This window comes from Acinonyx jubatus, chromosome D4, assembly GCF_027475565.1.
Source record: "Acinonyx jubatus isolate Ajub_Pintada_27869175 chromosome D4, VMU_Ajub_asm_v1.0, whole genome shotgun sequence".
Lineage (NCBI taxonomy): Eukaryota > Metazoa > Chordata > Mammalia > Carnivora > Felidae > Acinonyx > Acinonyx jubatus.
The window spans coordinates 28,241,747-28,265,369 of NC_069391.1; the positions used below are offsets into that span (position 1 = coordinate 28,241,747).

Sequence of the window (23,623 nt, forward strand, 5' to 3'; positions counted from 1 at the left end):
GAAGGGGAGAGAAAGAATCCTAAGCAGGCTCTGCACTAATAGTGAACATGATCTTGTGAACATGTGAGATCATGACCTGAGCCAAAACCGAGACTTGGATGCTTAACTGACTGAGCCACCCAGGCACCCCAATAAAACTGTTTTTGTTTTTAATTTTTAAAAAATGCTTATTTATTATTGAGAGAGAGAGACAGAGCATGAGCAGGGGAGGGGCAGAGAGAGTGGGAGACACAGAATCCAAAGCAAGCTCCAGGCTCTGGGCTGTCAGCACAAAGCCCTATGTGGGGCTCAAACTCACAAATCGCGAGATCATGACCTAAGCCAAAGTTGGACGCTTAACCGACTGAGCCACCCAGGTGCCCCTAAAACTGTTTTTTTAAGGGGGGCAGGAAACTCTAGGGCCAGTCTCTGGGTTCTATAAGCTCACCAGGCTCTGAGGCCCTGCTAGGGACCAGTGCTTGTCCTCGTCTCTGACCAGTGCTTCTTTCAGAGTCCCCATGTTCTAATCATGAACATCCATTGATTAGTATGTGACTTTAATCCAAATTTTCTCAGAAACAGAACAGACTTTTTATCTTTAAATTTTTTTTAAATGTATTTTTATTTTTGACAGACAGAGACAGAGCACGAGCAGGGCAGAGGCAGAGAGAGAGACACACACACAGAATCCAAAGCAGGCTCCAGGCTCTAAGCTGTCAGCACTGAGCCCGATGTGGGGCTCGAACTCAAGAACCGTGAGCTCTGACCTGAGCCAAAGTTGGACGCCTAACCAACTGAGCAACCCAGGCGCCCCAGACTTTTTATCTTTAAAGAAGACCTACCAATTTAAAAAATGTGTGGATGGGGTAAGTTCTCCTTATAATTTTTTATAGTTTATGAGAAACGTTTTGATAATACACATCCTAGCATGCCAGTTAAGTCTTCTGTTAAGATTCTCTGTGTAAAGCTGGGCTCATTCGGCTAACATCCTTTGTGCCTCTAAGCTTTTCCAGGCTCTGTAATGGGAAGGACCTGTTCCTGATGCAACTGTTATAACAACAGCAGTAACAAATATGTGAGTGATTATTATGAGTTAGCCAATAAGCTGGGCAATTTCCCGTATGTTTAATTATCTAATTAGCTGTTTGCCCTGTGAAACAATTTCCATTTGACAGGTGAAATATTGGAAGCTCAGGATAATAAAGTAACTTACTCAAAGTCACACAGTGATATATTTATGGCTTGAATCTAGACTTACCTGACTCCAAGATTCATGCTGTTTATGGTATTGTCTACTGTCTTTCTCTGATTTATTAAATGAGTTTTAATAGAGAGTCTGTCCTTTACTAGTACAATAACTTTCTGGTGAAGGAAACTACATTGCAAATAACCTAGATGTTACTGTGGAATAGATTTCACCAATTAAGACAATGGAATACAAAATTTAATATCAAGTAATTGAATTGATTTAGAATTTCTTAATAGATCTCCATTGAACTAAAAGATTTTAAACTATTAATTAGCTCAACTGTGGTTGGGCTGGGTTGATCATCTGTGGCTTAGTATGCCTAGTGCTTTCTACACTGGCAGCCTTTTCACAAATACATTGAAAGTTGAGTCCATTTACTTGGTGTCTCTGAAGGGCTACTAAATTTACTATTAAGTGGAATATTTCTTAGCCATAAAAAAGAGTGGAGTCTTGACATTTGCAACAACATGGAGCTAGAGGGTATAATGCTAAGCAAAATAAGTCAGTCAGAGAAAGACAAATGCCATATGATCTCATTCATATGTGGACTTTAAGAAACAAAAAAAAATGAGCAAAGAGACAAAAAGAGAGAGAGAGAGGCAAACCAAGAAACAAACTTTTAACTGCAGAGAACAAACTGATAGTTAACAGAGTGGAGAGATGAGTGAAAGGATGGGGATTAAGGGTACACTTGTGATGAGCACCAAATGTTGTATGTAAGCGTTGCATCAGTAAATTCTACACCTGAAACTAACATTATACTGTATATTAACAAACTGGAATTTAAATAAAAACTAAAAAAAATTACTATATAGGCTGAATTTTTTCAATAGCTCAAGATCTAATTAGGCTTTTTAGGCAGTGGACTCAAGTTCTACAAAGGCATTAACTTGCGAAAAAGTTCTATAAGACCATAGAATGGTAAGAAATGCAGTGTATTAGGTTTTTTTTATTTGTTTTTGTGACTAGTAACACATTGGCTAGAGGATAAGATTGGTAGCTTGTAAGTCAGAGCTAGATCATGGTGTTTGACATGCCGAAGTGCTTGACTCTCTGTTGCTTATCGGTTTTCTCTCAGTGAGTGACTTCCAATCTAAAGGAATTAGACAGAAATTAATTAGGACAGAATTAGGTCCTCTATCATCAAGTACGTTCTAATTTTAAAGTCTTATGATCTCAGCTTCCTATTCAGTATACATAGTGGAAAAAGAATGGATCTTTTCAGGGGCCCCTGGGTGGCTCAGCCGATTAAGTGCCCATGATCTCGCGGTCCATGGGTTTGAGCTCCGCGTCAGGCTCTGTGCTGACAGGTTGGAGCCTGGTGGAGCCTTCTTCAGATTCTGTGTCTCCCTCTCTCTCTACCCCTTCCCTGCTCACACTCTATCTCTCTTTCTCAAAAATAAAAAAAAATAATAAACATTAAAAATTTTTTTAAAAATAGATCTTTTCATTTGCACTGAGCATTCTTTAGATAAAGAATGTCCATGTGTTGTTATGAGGCCATATCAGAAGAATCTGGAAAGCTTGCTGAAAGGCAAATTCTTGGGCCCTGGGATTCTTATATTATTGGTTTGAGTTAATGCCAGGAATCTAAATTTTTAACAAACATTCTGCATGATTCTGATTAGTTTGTAATCATGTTACTTTGTGATCACATTATACTATAATCTGCAAGATATACATAAATGTGGGTAGCCTTTCCTATAGGATACAATTTTTAAAAATGTAGCTACATTGACAACTCAAACATTTTATTTACTTTAAGAGAAAGAAACTATAAGACAATATATGGATAACATTTATATAGAATTACAAGTCCAGTTTCTAGATCTAGAAGACTATATACAACATGGGTTAGGATTAATGCAATTTATGTATTATTCTTATATACATTATAGCAGAGGCTATAATATGAAAGTCCACTCAACTGCAAGTGTTTGTTTTGGCCTATGCTCTAATTTCTATGCTCTAATTTCTAGTTTCATTTTTACTTTTTCCTCAATTCCTCTCATTCTCAAACATTGCCAAATATTGGGAAGCACCTGGGCAGGGACCTTCACACCTCTGTGGCTTTGGATGTGCTCTCTCTTAGTCTAAAACGTGCTTCGCAACTTTACATTCTTGGTAATCTTTTAAGACTTATTGCAAGTATACCAGTTTTGCAATCTTCCCTGACTCCTCCAAGCCTAGGTTAGGAATTCCTCCTCTGCTCTCCAGCAACTTACAAAACTCTCTTGTACCTCATATCACATTGTACTATAATCAGCCACTTACTTGAACATCTCCACCACTAGACCATGAATTTATTTAATACTTACATTCAGGGAAATTATTACATAGGCTTGATATACAAAGGATTGTCTAAAACCTGGTTAACCAGAAGATCTAACAATCCCATAGACCCAATTCCTTAATTATTTTAGAAGAATGCATAACCATTTTGACTTTACCCAGAAATGTTCAGGTAGAATTCTTCAAGGAGGTACAGTGAACCCTTTTTTAAAAAAGTTTCTTATTTCATAATTGTGATTATACCTCTGAAATGAAATTGAGTATATCATAGGAGACCTAAAAACCTCTTTTATTAAAGATATACTACCTATAAGATAGGTATAAGATATACTACAACTTCCTATAAGATATACTACAACTGCATCTTAGTTGAATGCAATTTGTGGTAATTTCTTAGAAGAAAATCCTCTTTCCTCTTTTATATTTAACTGTAGACTTATATAATATTGTTGTCATATTTAATTTGGAATTCTGTTTATTCCTGTTTTGGTAAAATAGTCTTGTTTCCTTTATAATAATGCCAGTTTCAGCTATTCTCTATCACTTTCAACATTTCATTTCCTCCAAATATCATCTAAAGTTATTTTTTCCTGTACTTGAATATACTTATTAGTTTCTCCTCCTCTTTTTCTGGCCAAATGCCATGCGGGTTTTAATTAATTCCTTCTATAATATTTGCATGCTATGATTTTCTTTAATTTATTCTGTCTACACTCTTGCCTTATTTAATTCAAGGGAACATTTGGGGAATGGATATAGTTTGCATAAAGGATGCTTTGCAAATAAATTATGCTGCTTCCAACTGCCAGAATGGGTAAGCAAAACCTTGCAAAGCCATTTCTATAAAGTCCATTCGCAAACAATGAGAACACTTCTGATTAATGTAGGTTAAAGCTCCACTGAAAGTCATTAGTGCACTTCAATTATACTTGCCCACTTCCCACTTCAAGTTTTAAAAAGTAATGCTGAGTTTAAATGTTTGAAATTACTTTTTCAGCACCAGTTCTAAAAAGAATGTGTAAATCTGGCCCGGTTTGGCTGATAGTTCTCTATCCAGATGGAATTGTGGATGTGAATTTTTAGAACATTACAAGCTTAGAAGTCCAGTGATTGTACCATGATGTTTCACAAATCAAATTCCTGTCTTTTGTTCATTGTTGCCAATATGATACTATTTAATTTCATGTAAATAACTTCCATTTTATTAAAGTTAATTGGGTGAATTAATATAAAGCATATTTTTGGAAGCTTTTAGGAGACAGAGAGAGACAACTTGAAGAGAAGGAGCAGGGCTAAAGGTAGAGATACTAGTATAAAGTGACAGATTGGGGAAAGGGTTAATTAGAGGTCTCCAAAACTAAGAGTGAGAGGGGATACAGAGAGGTTGGAATGATTTTATTTTTTATTTTTATTACTCTCCATTTTTTAATAGAAAATTTTACAATTCAATATTTTATAAACATTCGTTTGTTTAATTGCTTATTATCTCTCTCCTCCAGTGAATGTAAGCTCTAAGAGTTAAAGGATTGTGTGAGTTTTATTTTCAAGTATATACTCAGCATCTATCACAGGGCTGATATATTGTACACTCTCCTTTTTTTTTTTTCTAATCTCTTTTTCCATTTCATTATTTTTTTTCACCTTGATAACTGTACTCTTTAATCCCCATCCCCTGTTGCCCCTATCCCTCTACCAACCTTCCTTCTGGTAACCATCAGTTTGTTCTCTATAGTTAAGAGTCTATTTCTTGGTTTGTCTCTTTCTCTCTCTCTCTTTCTTTTGCTCATTTGTTTTGTTTCTTAAATTCCACATGTGAGTGAGATCATATGGTATTTGTCTTTGACTGACTTATTTCACTAAGCATTATATACTCTCTAGCTTATCCATGTGGTTGCAAATGGCAAGATTTCATTCTTTTTATGGCTGAGTAATATTCCATTGTTTATATATACTACTTCTTCTTTATCCATTCATCTGTCTATGGACACTTGTACTGCTTCTGTAGTGTAGCTATTGTAAATAATGCGATAAACATAGGGTACATGTATCCCTTTGAATTCGTATTTTTTGTATTTTTTTTTTTTTGGTGAATACCCAGTAGTCTTATTTTTAATTTTTTGAGGAACCTCCATACTGTTTTCCACAATGGGTTCACCAAGTTGCATTCTCACCAATAGTGCATGGGAGTTCCTTTTTCTCCACATCCTCACCAACACTTAGTTGTCGCTTGTGTTGTTGATTGTAGCCATTTTGACTAGTGTGATATGGATATCTCATGGTGGTTTTGATTTGCATTCTCCTGATGATGAATGATGTTGAACACCTTTTCATGTGTCTTTTGGCCATCTGCATGTCTTCTTTGGAGAAATGTCTATTCATATCTTCTGCCCATGTTTTTATTAGATTCTTTTTGGTTTTTGGGTATTGAGTTGTATAAGTTCTTTGTATATTTTTTATACTAACCCTTTATTGAATATGTCATTTGCAAATACCTTCTCCAATTCGGGAAATTGCCTTTTAGTTTTATTGATGGTTTCCTCTGCTGTGCAGAAGTTTTTTTTATTTTGATGTGTCCCAAACATTTCTCTTTGCTTTTATTTCCCTTGTCTTAGGAGACCTAGCTAGAAAAATGGTGCTACTGGGTATATTATACACTCTGATAAATATTTGTTCAATAAAATAAAAAAGGCTAAGAAGTTATTTCATTTTCAGTTTCTGGAAGTGTATAAGCCATAAAGATTAGAGCAGCCCAGGGAGGCAAGGAATCGTGAAGGCAATTTTAAGTACAAGGAAGAATGAAACAACAGCAAGATGAGAGATTGAGCAAGAGAAAATTCTGTTGATTTCTTACAGTCAATGTGATAATCTTTAAAATTGCTTAAAATATGTAATTATTTATTTGTAATGTATTAACGTAGACAAATAAGTAATCAATATTAGTATGTATATATAGGAGTTTTATGTGGCAGGGAGAATAGAGGAGGTAGAGGAAATAAGATTGGAGTATATTTTTTTTAATTTTTAAAAAATGTTTATTTATTTTTGAGAGAGAGAGAGAGAGAGCAAGAGCAGGGCAGGGGCAGAGAGAGAGGGAGACACAGAATCCAAAGCAGGCTCCAGGCTCTGAGCTGTCAGCACAGAGCCTGATGCTGGTCTTGAACTCACAGACCGCAAGATCATGACCCGAGCCAAAGTCAGATGTTTAACAGACTGAGCCACTCAGGTGCCCCAAGATTGGAGTATTTTAATGATTTTACACCAGGCATAGTTATTATGGCCATGTTTCTGAACAAATGGAGCATTCTTTTTTTAAATTTTTTATTTCATATTTTTTTTGAGAGAGAGAATGCATGTGAGTGGGGGAGGGGCAGAGTGAGAGGGAGAGAGAGAATCTTAAGCAGGCTCCATACCTAGTGCAGAGCCTGATCTCACAATTATGAGATCGTGAGCCGAAATCAAGAATTGGACACTTAACTGATTGAGCCACCAAGGTGTCCCTTTTTATTTATTTACTAATTTTTATTTTTGAGAGAAGGATAGGGCATTCTTTTTTGCTCATAATCAATTTAGGAATTCTTTCTTCTACTGAAAGAAGTTTAAAACAACTTTTCTTAAAAACCTTACCATTTAAAGTAGCAAGACAATTATGGTACTGAGTAGGTTTGTTTCGAGATGCTCCTTGTCAGGCAAAGGATCGGGATGAATTCCACATCAATTTATGGTAGGAGATAAGGAATAGGTTTTATTAGAGAAAAGAAAATCTCACAAGGCAAGATCAGTGACACATATATACATGGTCTGCCAGTCTATCACCACTGCACAGCATGGCTTCCATTTAGGAGATTGTGGGTCTTTTTTCTTAAATGGCAAACATGAGAAAGTGGTCTTATCATGGGAGGAATAAACTGGCCATTTGAATTTTGGGTACTAGCTATTTATAGTTGTCTGGGATGTTCATGGTCCAGCATCTGAGACCTTGTGACCTGTGCAATATTGTGATTCTCTGGGGAAGGGAGCCTGACACCTGGGATGCTCAGCCTGCATGAGCTCCTTTTGGGACCCCATTATCAGCTTCTCAGCCTGCTTGTTGTCTGGGAAACCCAGGCCTAAGGAGCACATCATTGGTAGTACTTGCTTTGTACCCTTTGAAAATTAACTTCTCAAGGTCTCAGCTTCCATATCTTAAAATAGGAATTATATGTATCTCATGGAATTCCTTGGAAATTTGGAACTTATTCCAAATGAACTAGATTTCTTTGTTTCTCAAAAAAAGAACTATATAATCATTTAGTAGTGATTATTAAAAAACACAAAATTGTATTTTTGTAAATACTGGGCTTTAAGTGGAGATTTCCAGAGAACTAGATTTCCTTCTGAACTCAAGCATTATTTAACATTTGTTTTAACCTTTTCACGTGGACCTGAAAATTAGATAACAAAAATTTATTAAAATAAATAAATTATTAAGATTTTGAAACATTTTATCTTTATTGCAAAATAACACTGGCTTCAAAAAGAAAAGAGTAGCATGATCACTTAGGAAATATCAAAAGATAATTCCTAGGGTTTCTGGCATACGCTAATGACATATTTCTCTACTTCTCCATAAAATTGACATGAAGAATCTCAATGTCTCTTGTCTTATTGCTCAGGTAACTCAAGCAAGACATTCCTTATAGTAGGAAAGCCTAAGGCCTTTCTAGAGCATTCTATGAGGAAGCATTAGTGTAGCATGCAGTGGAACATACAGAATACCTTCTGTGTACCAGGCACTATGATTTATCTTTTACACCTATTTTTGTATTGCATTTTCACAACAGTTCCTATTGCTCTCCTTCAGTGGTTAATCTAAATAAAATAATAAATTACTGAAGGTAGCTATCTGAGGAGAAAGGATACCCACTTTTCTTATTGAGGGAATGAATTATTCTCAAAACTTTCCATGGATGGAAGGTCTTAAGAATTTCAGAACTTGGCAGCAGAAATAAATATATATATATATATATATATATATATATATATATATATATATATATATATATTTTTTTTTTTTTTAAATACCAAACTTTGCAGAAGGAAAATAGATGAAGCTTTAAATGGAAGAATAATTTCAACAAGAAAACCTCTAAGGACAATGGCCACACTCCCGTTCTAAGGAGAAGACAAGTTCACTGTGTGCAGTAAGGGAACTGGGTAGGACTGTTCCAGATCCATAGAATACTGTTGATCTCATCATCATAGTGCACAGAGGCTAGGAGATTAGAAGCTGGAATTAGACAGATGAAGGTGAAATCCAGGCTTTCCTATTTTTCTAACTGTGACTTTAGGCAGGTCATTTCAATTCTCTGAGTAATTGTTTTCTACTTATAAAAATGAATATAAGAAAGGTCTACATAATACATTACAGATTAGTTTACACACAAAACACTAGCACAGTGCTAGTAGGTACATTAACATTGAGTAAGGAGTGTTATTGTTATTCAAATGTTTGTTGCTTGAGCAACTTCTAAAGGGCAGTCTTCCTGGTGTCTAGGATTGGATGGAATCCTTGTTGAGAAGCCAAATGGCTAGGGCATTGTGCCTGACATCAGGAGTTCATACCTTAAGGGAGGTGACACAGATCTTTTCCCATTTATAACACGGAGGATTACCAGAAAGCAGACACTCTTCTTAATCCTGTTCAGATCAAGTTACAGATTTCCTTTTTCTTTTCTTTTTTTTTTTTCAAACGTTTATTCATTTTTGAGAGACAAAGAGAGACATAGTGTGGGCAGGGAAGGGACAGAGAGAGAGGGAGACACAGAATCTGAAGCAGGCTCCAGGCTCTGAGCTGTCAGCAAAGAGCCTGATGTGGACCTGGAACCCAGGAACCGTGAGATAATGACCTGAGCCAAAATCAGACACTTAACTGACTGAGCCACCCAGGCATCCCTAGGTTTCCTTTTTCTTATAAAGTGTCATGTGAATTTGAATCCAGAGTTCATGTTAATGCAAATAGGATAAGAACTATTGGCTTTATAGCTGGTACTGATACTTGGCATTTGTATGTTAACAAACACACAGTGCACAAATTCATAGCAAAACAGATTTCATCTGAATGTACTTTGACAATAAGAATAGTTAACTTTCCATTCCTTTTTTTCATCTGTTTTATTTTTCCTTCTGTGGTAGAGAAAAGGCATCAATGCTTCTGAGTGAAACATGAGAACTATTTTTTTGCATAACAGATTTATAAGTACCCTGAAGTACCATAATAGGAGAGATAGTAAAATTCCAAATCATTCCCTACTACAAAACTTAAAGTACAAAAAACTATTGAAATTTTTAATCATCTTTTTGTTTAAATGTTTATTTCTTTATTTTTGAGAGAGAGAGAGCACAGGCAGGGAAGGGACAGAGAGAGAGACACACAGAATGTGAAGCAGGCTCCAGGCTCTGAGCTGTCAGTACAGAGCCCAACATGGGGCTCAAACCCACAAACTGTGAAATCATGACCTGAACCCAAGTCGGATTCTCAACGGACTGAGCCACCCAGATGCCCCTCTTTTAATCATCTTTTAAGTCTACAAAGATACTCAAAGCATAATACCATTGTTTTTACTTCTGAAAGTACTTACCCTTAGGGCATTATGTTGTTGTATCAGACCAAGAATTGCTTTATATTACTGTGTGTGAGTTTTATAACTTAAAGAAGATCTTGCTTGGGGGAAACATGCCATTTAAGATATGGTATGTTAGAGAGAAAGAGCTCCAAAATTCATAGGTTCTCTTCCATTTAGATGCTTTAAACCCTCAAGTTATTCTGAGAGCTTAATGAAGAATGCCATATATACATACTATTGCCTCTGAAACTAAGCAGCAGAGTCCCAGAGGCTCAACTGAGAGATGTTTTGATCCATAGCTGATATCAATGCAGGGAAGGCTCAGTCTAAAATAAGACATGAGCAGTCTTCAAAGACTTGGGATCTGTGGTTTAATTAAAATGGATGGAGGGAGGTATTCAGGGGGAAAATTTTTAGGAGCATCAAGGCAAGAATTGATTGATTTTAAAGACAAAGAAAGTAGACAAGATGATACTCCCAAAGGATAGAATAAATGTTCTAGTAAAAATGGAGCAGCATTATATATCCTTTTAAGACCTCTTAAACATTGTAAAACAAATAGAAATTATTCAAGGCAGATTCCATAGCTCTGGTCATTGGATTTCATGTGAATCAGGATCATATGTTAAAATACAGATGCCCAAACCATATGCTAACTTTAATGGTTGAGATTTTCTGAGGGAGCAGCTAGATGATTTTGATGCAGATCAAAGTCTAAGAATAGATACTCCCTAGTTTTTGTCACCTGATGTACCAGGCCATACGGAAAAGGCTCTGGACTTTAAAAAGTAAAGCACCACTTCGGTCTTCCCTTCTACTGTAGGAACTATAGAAAATGGAAGTTTTATTAGAACATACAGCAATGAGGTATTTTTGAAGATTTGATGTTTGTTATGTGTGTGTGTTCATTTGATAAGTGCTCTTTTTTATACGAAATTTATTGTCAAATTGGTTTCCATATAATACCCAGTGCTCATCCCAACAAGTGCCCTCCTCAATATGCATCATACACCCTCCTCTCCCTCCCACCCCCCAGCAACCCTCAGATTGTTCTCAGTTTTCAAGAGTCTCCTATGGTTTGGCTCCCTCCCTCTCTAACTTTTTTTTTCTTCCCCTCCCCCATGGTCTTCTGTTAAGTTTCTCACGATCCACATAAGAGTGAAAGCATATGGTATCTGTCTTTCTCTGTGTGACTTATTTCACTTAGCATAACAATCTCCAGTTCCATCCATGTTGCTACAAAAGGCCATATTTCATTCTTTCAGATTGCTACGTAGTATTCCATTGTGTATATAAACCACAATTTCTTTATCCATCCATCAGTTGATGGACATGTAGGCTCTTTCCATAATTTGGCTATTGTTGAGAGTGCTGCTATAAACATTGGGGTACAAGTGCCCCTATGCATTAGCACTCCTGTATCCCTTGAGTAAATTCCTAGCAGTGCTATTGCTGGGTCATAGGGTAGATCTATTTTTAATTTTTTGAGGAACCTCCACACTGTTTTCCAGAGTGGCTGCACCAATTTGCATTCCACCAACAGTGCAAGAGGGTTCCCGTTTCTCCACATCCTCTCCAGCATCTATAGTCTCCTGATTTGTTCATTTTATCCACTCTGACTGGCGTGAGGTGATATCTGAGTGTGGTTTTGATTTGTATTTCCCTGATGAGGAGCGACGTTGAGCATCTTTTCATGTGCCTGTTTGCCACCTGGATATCTTCTTTAGAAAAGTGTCTATTCATGTTTTCTGCCCATTTCTTCACTGGATTATTTGTTTTTCAGGTGTGGAGTTTGCAGAGCTCTTTATAGATTTTGGATACTAGCCCTTTATCTGATATGTCATTTGCAAATATCTTTTCCCATTCCATTGGTTGCCTTTTAGTTTTGTTGATTGTTTCCTTTGCAGTGCAGAAGCTTTTTATCTTCATGAGGTCCCAATAGTTCATTTTTGCTTTTAATTCCCTTGCCTTTGGGGATGTGTCAAGTAAGAAATTACAGCGGCTGAGGTCAGAAAGGTCTTTTCCTGCTTTCTCCTCTAGGGTTTTGATGGTTTCCTGTCTCACATTCAGGTCCTTTATCCATTTTGTTTATTTTTGTGAATGCTGTAAGAAAGTGGTCTAGTTTCATTCTTCTGCATGTTGCTGTCCAGTTCTCCCAGCACCATTTGTTAAAGAGACTGTCTTTGTGCCATTGGATATTCTTTCCTGCTTTGTCAAAGATTAGTTGGCCATACTTTTGTGGGTCCGACTCAGGAATCTCTGTTCTATTTTGGTCTATGTGTCTGTTTTTGTGCCAATACCATGCTGTCTTGGTGATTACAGCTTTGTAGTAGAGGCTAAAGTCTGGGATTTGTGATGCCTCCGCTTTGGTTTTCTTCTTCAATATTACTTTGGCTATTCAGGGCCCTTTGTGGTTCCATACAAACTTTAGGATTGCTTGTTCTAGCTTCGAGAAAAATGGTGTAATGTTGATTGGGATTGCATTGAATGTGTAGATAGCTTTGGGTAGTATTGACATTTTGACAATATTTATTCTTCCAATCCATGAGCAGGGAATGTTTTTCCATTTCTTTATATCTTCTTCAATTTCCTTCATAAGCTTTCTATAGTTTTCAGCATACAGATCTTTTACATCTTTGGTTAGGTTTATTTCTAGGTATTTTATGCTTCTTGGTGCAATTGTGAATGGGATCAGTTTCTTTATTTGTCTTTCTGTTGCTTCACTATTAGTGTATAATAATGCAACTGATTTCTGTACATTGATTTTGTATCCTGCGACTTTGCTGAATTCATGTCTCAGTTCTAGTAGACTTTTGGTGGAGCCTTTCGGGTTTTCCACATATAATATCATGTCATCTGCAAAAAGTGAAAGCTTGACTTCATCTTTTCCAATTTTGATGCCTTTGATTTCTTTTTGTTGTCTGATTGCTGATGCTAGCCCTTCCAACACTATGTTAAACAACAGTAGTGAGAGTGGACATCCCTGTCATGGTCCTGATCTCAGGGGGAAAGCTCTCAGGGGGAGCAGGGGGAATCTCAGGGGGAAAGTTTTTCCCCATTGAGGATGATATTAGCTGTGGGCTTTTCATAAATGGCTTTTATGATGTTTAAGTATGTTCCTTCTATCCCGACTTTCTCGAGGGTTTTTATTAAGAAGGGATGCTGAATTTTGTCAAATGCTTTTTCTGCATCAATTGACAGGATCATATAGTTCTTCTCTTTTCTTTAATTAATGTGATGTATCACATTGATTGATTTATGAATGTTGAACCAGCCTTGCAGCCCAGGAATGAATCCCACTTGATCATGATGAGTAATTCTTTTTATATGCTGTTGAATTTGATTTGCTAGTATCTTATTGAGAATTTTTGCATCCATATTCATCACTGGCCTGTAGTTCTCTTTTTTTGCTGGGTCTCTGGTTTAGGAACCAAAGTAATGCTGGCTTCATAGAATGAGTCTGGAAGTTTTCCTTCCCTTTCTATTTTTTGGAACAGCCTGAGAAGGATAGGTATTATCTCTGCTTCAAATATCTGGTAGAATTCCCCAGGGAAGCCGTCTGGTCCTGGACTCTTATTTGTTGGGAGATTTTTGATGACTGATTCAATTTCTTCGCTGGTTATGGGTCTGTTCAAGTTTTCTATTTCTTCCTGTTTCAGTTTTGAAAGCGGGTGGGTGCTTAGGAATTTGTCCATTTCTTCCAGGTTGTCCAGTTTGTTGGCATATAGTTTTTCATAGTATTCCCTGATAATTGCTTGTATTTCTGAGGGATTGGTGTAATAATTGCATTTTCATTCATGATTTTATCTATTTGGATCATCTCCCTTTTCTTTTTGAGAAGCCTGGCTAGAGGTTTTTCAACTGTGTTTATTTTTTCAAAAAACCAACTCTTGGTTTCATTGATCTGCTCTACAGTTTTTTTTTTTTAGATTCTATATTGTTTATTTCTGCTCTGATCTTTATTATTTCTCTTCTTCTGCTGGGTTTGGGGTGTCTTTGCTATTCTGCTTCTGTTTCCTTTGGGTGTGCTATTAGATTTTGTATTTGGGATTTTTCTTGTTTCTTGAGATAGGCCTCATTGCAATGTATTTTCCTCTCAGGACTGCCTTTGCTGCATCCCAAAGCATTTGGATTGTTGTATTTTCAATTTAATTTGTTTCCATATATTTTTAAATTTCTTCTCTAATTGCCTGGTTGACCCACTCATTCTTTATTAGGGTGTTCTTTAACCTCCATGCTTTTGGAGGTTTTGTAGACTTTTTCCTGTGGTTGATTTCAAGTTTCATAGCATTGTGGCCTGAAAGTGCGCATGGTATGATCTCAATTCTTTTATACTTATGAAGGGCTGTTTTCTGACCCAGTATGTGATCTATCTTGGAGAATGTTCCATGTGCACTCGAGAAGAAAGTATATTCTGTTGCTTTGGAACGCAGAGTTCTAAATATATCTGTCAAGTCCATCTGATCCAATGTATCATTCAGGGCTCTTGTTTCTTTATTGATCCTGTGTCTAGATGATCTATCCATTGTTGTAAGTAGGGTATTAAAGTCTCCTGCAATACCACATTCTTATCAATAAGGTTGCTTATGTTTGTGATTGTTTTATATATTTGGGGGCTCCCGTATTCGGCGCATAGACATTTATAATTGTTAGCTCTTCCTGATGGATAGACCCTGTAATTATTATATAATGCCCTTCTTCATCTCTTGTTACAGCCTTTAATTTAAAGTCTGGTTTGTCTGATATAAGTATGGCTACTCCAGCTTTCTTTTGACTTCCAGTAGCATGATAGTACTCCATCCCCTTACTTTCAATCTGAAGGTGTCCTTGGCTCTAAAATGAGTCTCTTGTAGACAGCAAATAGATGGGTCTTATTTTTTTATCCATTCTGATACCCTATGCCTTTTGGTTGGAGCATTTAGTCCATTAACATTCAGTGTTATTGTTGAAAGATATGGGTTTAGAGTCATTGTGATGTCTGTAGGTTTCATGCTTCTAGTGATGTCTCTGGTACTTTGTGGTCCTTGCAACATTTCACTCACAAAATCTCCCTTGGGATCTCTTGTAGGACTGGTTTAGTGGTGATGAATTCCTTCAGTTTTTGTTTATTTGGGAAGACCTTTATCTCTCCTTTTATTCTGAATGACAAACTTGCTGGATAAGGATTCTTGGCTGCATATGTTTTCTGTTCATCACATTGAAGATTTCCTGCCATTCCTTTCTGGCCTGCCAAGTTTCAGTAGATAGGTCTGACACTAGTCTTTGGGTCTCCCTTTGTAGGTTATAGCCTATTTATCCCTAGCTTCTTTCAAAATTTTCTCTTTATCCTTATATTTTGCCAGTTTTGCTATGATATGTTGTGCAGAAGATGGATTCAAGTTATGTCTGAAGGGAGTTCTCTGTGCCTTTTGGATTTCAGTGCCTTTTTCCTTCCCCAGATCAGGAAAGTTCTCAACTATGATTTGTTCAAATACACCTTCAACCCCTTTTTCTCTCTCTTCCTCCTCTGTAATTCCTATTATACGGATATTTTTCCGTTTGATTGCATCACTTAGTTCTCTAATTCTCCCCTCATACTCCCGGATTTTTTTATCTCTCTTTTTCTCACCTTCATCTTTTTCCATAATTTTATCTTCTAATTCACCTATTCTCTCCTCTGCCTCTTCAGTCCGTGCTGTGGTTGCCTCCATTTTATTTTGCACCTCATTTATAGCATTTTTTAGCTCCTCATGACTATTTCTTAGTCCCTTGCTCTCTGTAGCAATAGATTCTCTGTTGTCCTCTATACTTTTTTCTTTTTTTTAATTTTTTTTCAACGTTTATTTATTTTTTTTGGGACAGAGAGAGACAGAGCATGAACGGGGGAGGGGCAGAGAGAGAGGGAGACACAGAATCAGAAACAGGCTCCAGGCTCTGAGCCATCAGCCCAGAGCCTGACGTGGGGCTCGAACTCACGGACTGCGAGATCGTAACCTGGCTGAAGTCGGACGCTTAACCGATTGCGCCACCCAGGCACCCCCTCCTCTATACTTTTTTCAAGCCCAGAGATTAATTTTATGACTATTATTCTAAATTCTTGTTCTGTTATATTGCTTAAATTGTTTTTGATCAATTCGTTAGTTGTCTCTACTTCCTGGAGTTTCTTTTGAGGAGAATTCTTCAATTTCATCATTTTGGGTAGTCCCTGGGGTGGCTCTAAACTGTAGGGCACTTCCTCTGTATTGTACAGAGTAACTTGTGTTGGTGGGTGGGGCCACAGTCAGACCTGATGTCTGCCCCCAGCCCACTGCTGGGGCCACAATCAGACTGGTGTGTACCTTATCTTCTCCTCTCGCAGGGGCAGGACTCACCGTGGAGTGGTGTGGCTCTGTCTGGGCTACTTGCAGACTGCCAGGCTTGTGGTTCTGCTTTGATGGGATCTGACGTATTAGCTGGGGTGGATCTGCAAGGTGCACAGGGGCGGGAGGGCTAGGCTTAGCTAGCTTTGCTGTCGTTGGTCCCCTGCGGTAGGGGCCCTGCAGCACTGGGAGGGAGGCAGACCCATCAGAGGGATGGATCCACAGAAGCACAGTGTTGGGTGTTTGCACGGTGCAAGCAAATTCAGTGACAGGAACTGGTTCTCTTTGGAATTTCGGCTGGGGGGTGGGAGAGGGAGATGACGCTTGCCAGCACCTTTGTTCCCTGCCAAGCTGAGCTCTGTCTTCTGGGGCTCAGCAACTCTCCCTTTTGGTGTCCTCTCATCCTCCCCTCTCTCCGAGAGCAGAGCTGTTCACTTTTAACATTCCAGATGTTAAGTCCCGCTGGCTGTCAGAACTCCCACAGTCTGGCCCCTCCGCTTTTGCAAGCCAGACTGGGGGCTCTGCCTTGTCGGGTGGGCTGCCCCTCCACTGCCCTGGCTCCTTCTCACGAGTCTGTGTAGCACGCACGGCGTATCCCCCTTCCTACCTTCTTCCTTGGGCCTCTTGTCTACACTTGGCTCCAGAGAGTCCATTCTGCTAGTCTTCTGGAGGTTTTCTGGGTTATTTAGGCAGATATGGGTAGAATCTAAGTGATCAGCAGGATGCGGTGAGCCCAACATCCTCCTACGCTGCCATCTTCCCTGACTAAATGTAAATGCTTTTTGAAGACCCCACTAAGTATAATCCACCAAGTAATTCCTGTTGGCAATAAAAGGGTGATTCAAACAGTTGAAACTCTCTTTAATTTACTCACATTTGAATTGTAGAGACACACAAGCAATGAGGAAAATACCGTAGAGGGCATTAAGATGGAGACATGTGCAGAGAGAGGATGACAGTTGGTATTGGGAACTTGAACTCAAATTGAATGAGGAACTTCTCACTGCAAATGATGCTTAAGCCAAATCTAGAAATATGATTGTATACCTATGTTAACTTGGGGGTGTCTGTAAGAGCATATTTTAGTCAGAAGTGATCAGGTAAAAAGGTTCAAGGTCATGAAACAGCTGGGGCAGCCAAAAGTATTTAAATATATCATTTTAAATATTTCTGGGTATATTAAATTAATACCACATAGAGTAATTAGGTATACCCAGAGTAATAGTCACGTGAAAGGAGTGCAAAAGATGGAAAGGGACAGACGATGAAAGTCTTGCTTGATAAAATAAGTCTTGTTTGATAAAATAAGTCTTGTTTGATAAAATAAGAAATTTAAATTTTATTTTGTAAACAAAATACTGAATGATTTTAAAGGATCAAAATGAAGAGACCAGATTTGCATATTTGAAAACCCCTTTTGCCATCCCGATCTCATTATGATGCATGATTAAAGGTGTGGTAATGCGGTTGAGGTCTGAGAAAATATAGAGGCAATTTTGGCTGACAATGAGAGAGATGGGAATTGAGATGAAAGATAGTAAGACAATAAGCGAGACTTTCAGATTTAATATGAGTTGACTGTGAGTAAATAAATGCACACAAAATATCAATATTTGATCTGCGAAAATACTTCACTGCAAGATATTTGAATAAAATACTCATTCCCCGTAAGCATTCAGGATTTGGAAAGAAAACTAAAGTGGATGTGACTGATCTTGGAATCCAGAAATACTCCTCTGTCCTCTGAGGCACAAGAGTGGCAAGAACTATGGAGAAGGAGTCCTTGGAATTTGGTAGGCACAAGTTTTGTTTATTGTCTTCTTAATATTTTCTTAATTAAAGGAGGACCCGATAAATGTTTGAAAAATACTAAACTTGAATCAATGGAAGGAAAAATGTATAATTGTTTCTTAATTAATGTTTAAATAATCTGGTGTTAAGATGGTTAGCCTGGGGTTAACAATATCTATTAAGCATCCAACAATATTAATTGCCCCAGTTATATTTATTAGACAGCTATATATTCCATCAACTGAGAACATTGAGTGAAGGACTCTGCCTTCTTAGGGTTTATATTCTAGTGTCAGTGTAGGATACAACACCTCATGTTCTACATAGAAAATCCTTCCAGGGGTGTTGTGTGAGGTGGTGGAAAGAGTAGTCACCTGGGAATCTTTATGGAATGGATAAGACTCAAACTTGCTTTCAAAAATATGGTACTTTTGCTTTCCACAATGCCACAAAAGACACTAGGCAGAAAAGTGTCTATGGAGTAAAAATGTAGGCACATTTGAAGAGATTAATAACATGTATTTTCCTGATTAATTGGAAGACAAGAAAAAAGGAGAAAGAGAAAAGAGGAGAAGGAGGAGGAGGAGGAGGAAGGGTAAGTGGAAAAGGAGGAGGAAGAGGAAGAGAAAAAAAAGGAGGAAAGACAATGAAAAAAAATTTTAATGCCTGTAATACTTTCATCTGGAGATAAGCTTAATTAACAGTTTTCTTATCAGCATTCAAGTCTCTTTTTAAAGTACATATTATATAGCTTTGCAGCTGTTTTTTTGCTACAACTTTGTATCATTTTACATAAAGTAATTATGAGACCAATACACAAAAAGGCATGTGAATGAGAATATTAATCACAACACTGTTTACACCTGTCTGTCCAGATTTTTACATTTAGACTTTTAGTGTCATTATATTATTATTTTTAAAATTTTTAATGTTTATTTATTTTTGAGAGAGAGACAGTATGAGCAGGGAAGGAGCACAGAGAGAGGGAGACACAGAATCTGAAGCAGGCTCCAGGCCCCGAGCTGTCAGCACAGATTCTGATGTGGGGCTTGAACTCACAAACTGGGAGATCATGACCTGAGCCAAAGTTGGACACTTAACCAACTGAGCCACCCAGGTGCCCCTAATTATATTATTTTAAAATGGTAAACACAATAGCAAACAACATCATTCTACTATGACAAAATATAAGCATTAATATTTTGCTATCTTTTCTATATCTCTACCTATATATTTCTTTAATAACTATTTGGACCATATTCTGTATACAAGTTAATATTCTTTTTTTCCATCTTATGGTATAACTTTATCCCAAACTCTTTAAATATTTATTTTAAAACATTTAAAATGGCTGCATGGTATTTTATCACACGAGCCATATTTTTAAAAATATTATTCCACATTCTGGTCTATAAATAAATATATCCATGTACATGTATTTCCTTAGCACACTCTGGGAATATGGTAATAAATAATGGGTTTTATTTCATTGATTCATGTTCCACCTTCCAGTGCAGAATCCCACATTCTATTTGCTTCATCATCATTTCTGTAGCCTTCTGGATATATATCAGGTGTTCTTATTCCAAGTCTGGCCTGCTGTCACATGGCGTGTTCCTCACTCCCTTGCTTACTTAGACTCCAGTGCTCCCACCTCTGCCCACTAAGCCATACTGGCTTGTCTTGCGTCTCCCTCTTACAGAAATGAGCAGCCTCCCCTCAGGTGCCATATTAATGCTGGCTACAACCTTATTTATTTATTTATTTATTTATTTATTTATTTATTTATGTCTATGTTTTTCTGGACATGAAGTCACTTCCACAATATGTCACCTCTTCTGGAGGGACTCTGTAATCACTGCCTCATGCCTTCTGCACGGTAGGACTTTCTTGGGTGCCTCTATTACTGTGGTGAGGTCAGGGTGATGAAGCAGCTTTGGGTACTCTGAAGCCAAAAAAAAAAAAAAACAAAACAAAAACAAAAGAAAAAGAAAAAAGTAAGTGAGGAAGTTTTCCTTTCAGAAGTAAATCTCTCTTTCCTTTAATAAAATCACATTTTCAGGTCCATAAAGGAGTGCTACATATGTCATAGCCATTTACAGGGATTTTTATAAACTAGCTCTTTCATCGTTTGTTTATTACTCTCTAATGAGATTTAGATGTATGTGGAGTAGGAACGGGGCTAGAAAATACATTTAGAATGGGCAACATGTTATATTTGAAATCTCTGCCTCTTCAATAACTCCGGCTTTGTTATTAAGCCAACCTGTGTGTACCTGGCTTTTTCTATTTTTCTAATTATTTCTCTGGGCATATATACTTTTAATAAAGTATAGTATTTAGGTTTAAATTGAGACTTCTGCTTACCTTCTTTTTAGTAAGTCCTTAAAATTCTTTGAAAAGTCCTTTTAATATCTGATAATTATTCTGACTGGGCGACGGAATGGAAATATTTTAAAAAGAGTCACCCTGCCTCTTCTCAGACAGACTGTTAGAGATGAAGACAGCCATTTTACAACCACTGATAAAAAAGAACAAAGACGATTCCCAGTGTAGACCTATGTGAGTGAGTTTTGGCACTAGTTGTATGTCTTTGGCTTTGCCTTGGGAATTTCAACCTCTAACTAGGCCTTCTCCATCCCCAAGCTTTTTCTTAGGCATGCTTAACATTTTCTCAGGCAGGATGACCCCTATTTTTATGGAAGGCTATCTGATATCTAGTGTGGTATAGGAATGGATGCTAAATCTTTGGCTCAAAGACCAATGGCCCAAAGAGGGCCTTCCTTCCCTAGCAGACTTTCTCTAATTTCTGTTTCCGACTCTGCTCATAATTAAGCATTTATCAGGAATCTGAAAGAAGTACCTCTGTGAGCCATAGAATCCTTTATATTCTTCTGTGCAGGTTATGATGATACCAGCTAATGGCTCCTTTCTCTGTTCTGGTTCTTTTCAGTGTTTTTTTCCCAATACAGCAGCGAAAGAAAAGAAACATTGCTCCTAAACATCTGATTTCTGAACTTAATTGGTCTGGGTTGAACATAAAAGTCAGGAAGAGATATAGTTAAAAAAAGAGAAGACAACCAATAAACATCTGAAAAGATGTTTGACCTTTTCATATAAAAAGAAATGCAACATTAAACAACTATAAAATCTCATTTTTATATATCATTTTGACAAAAATTACAAGGTTTGATAATATCTTGAGCTGGTGAGGACAAAATTATGCAGAAGCAAATACTGGTGCTGAGAGACAGTTGACATATACGTCATTAGTGTCAATTTGGTAACACATATAAATTAAAACTACCTATACTTTTTGTTCCAGGAATTATAGCACTAAAATATACCTCATAGATATCCTTACCAAATTGTGCCAAGATATGTGTATAAGGATATTCATTTAATGTGTGATATAGAAAAATTATCAAACCTCATAGAAACATAAAGGAATCAAAAAAGAACTCGATACAACCAGGACCTCAATCAAAACACAGAACTTAAAAGTATGCTATTGAAAAAAATAAGGTATACACCAAAAGGAAGGATTTCTAAGATATATTAAATGAAAAGGGCACAATATATAGTGTGATTCTGGTCTGTGAGAATAAAACTGAATCTATCTGCGTGGTATAAAAATGTTTTTCTAGCAGGTAAAAGTAAATACTAATCGTTATTACCTTTGGGAAGATAGATTGGTTGGAGTATAGCAGCTTTTACTTTCCATTTGGAAGCCTCTGTGTCCTATAATGCAACTTGATTTATTTTTTATAAATGTCAGCAGGAGATATGTAGACTGAGCTTAAGCCAATTTTTGTTATATAAGCTCACAAAACAAAATGTGTGTGTCTACGTGTATTTCAAATTTTTTTAATTTAAATTTTTAAATTTTAAGATCATCATATGTTCACAAGGTGTTGCAAGAAACAACACGGTTTTTTGAGTATGTCTCATTGCACAGCTTTTTCAGTGTTGCTAAATGGATAGCTAAAGCGATTTAAATATGTAAATACTTACTGATCAAGGAGCTGAAGTTTTAAAAGTATTACTGTATTAAAACCTGACTGGGATGGGAAAAGACTCTCAATCAAGGCAGCACATCAGAATCATCTGGGAGCTTCTTAAAAATAGTAATGCTCAGGCACTACCTCACACCAATTAGATCAGAATCTTTTATGAAGGCAAGGATTGGACACATAAATTTCTTAAAATTCTGTAAGTAGTTCTAATGTACAGGCAGAGTTGAGAACTATTGGCTATACCAGTGCTTCTCAAACTTTAACGTACATAAGAATCAGCTGGCAATATTGATAAGATGCAGATCTATGTCTGTACATCTGGGGTGAGGTCTGAGACTGCACATCCAAAAACCTTCAGGGTGATGATAATGCTGGTCATTGATGGACTGACCTTGGAGTAGAAAGGGGCTATGGGACTTGCTGTAGTATTTGCTGAGACCTTGGATTTTGAAATACATAGGGTTCTATGTGGGAATCTAGGGGCTGCAGATACAGAAAAAATGTGAGTGGAGAACAAGGGTAAAAAGGAGAAGAGGGAGAGTGTGACAGGAAAAGAAGTGAAAGAGCTGGTGAATCGAGAACAAATAGATGGATAGCTTTCAAGGGAGCACCTTTCCTTTTGTCTTTACCTTGTAAGAATACAATTGTCCTTTGGAGAAATTTTGTCTAACTTTCACCATTATCCTAAGCAGTTATTATACCCTTGGATGGTTACAGTTTTGAAGAAGGGTTTTGGATTTGTTCCTTGAGAAAATATGAACGCCTCAGTGAATTTATAGCTCAGTTTAGCCTTGTCTGAGTAAGTACTTTAACATCATAATGGCTCTAAACATTTTGGAAGCAACATCAAGGGCAATGAGAGCTCACAACTGAATGGCAACAGATATTTATGGAGCACCCAATGCCTGGAACTTTCACTTATATTATCTAATTTAATTTCATAACAATTTTATGAGCTAAGTACGTGTTCATATTCTTATTTTGGAGATGAGGAAACTGAAATGAAGGCATTGAAGAATTCAAGTTATTTCCCAAGGTCACATAAATATATAATGATAGAGGTAATTTCTATACTCAGATGTTTTTACTCCAGGTTCAGTGTTCTTTCCATTTCAACTAGAAGAGTCTGAATGGATGGATAGATAGATGATAGATAGATAGATAGATAGATAGATATAGATATAGATAGACAAATGAAAAAACATTTTATTGTATAATTTATAGAATGTCAAAAGATAGAGACTAGTATGTAGATTATAGAAATAGTTATGAAAGAGCATTGGATTTAAAGAACATAATTAGAAAGTTCAAAATATAGGTTGTGAATGGCTTGCTGGTGGACTACTCCAGTGAAAG

The 23,623-nt window shown here is 37.0% G+C and overlaps 1 protein-coding gene across 1 annotated transcript in view; it reads left to right on the forward strand.

Moving 5' to 3' along the window:
* The window catches only part of LOC106979356 (olfactory receptor 13C9), a 470,618-nt gene that overhangs the window by 381,569 nt on the left and 65,426 nt on the right, over positions 1-23,623 (forward strand). The window contains exons 7-8 of the transcript XR_008291061.1: positions 614-845; positions 18,133-18,253. The gene's annotated coding sequence lies outside the window, so the exon portion shown is untranslated. The remainder of the gene's footprint in view (positions 1-613; positions 846-18,132; positions 18,254-23,623) is intronic.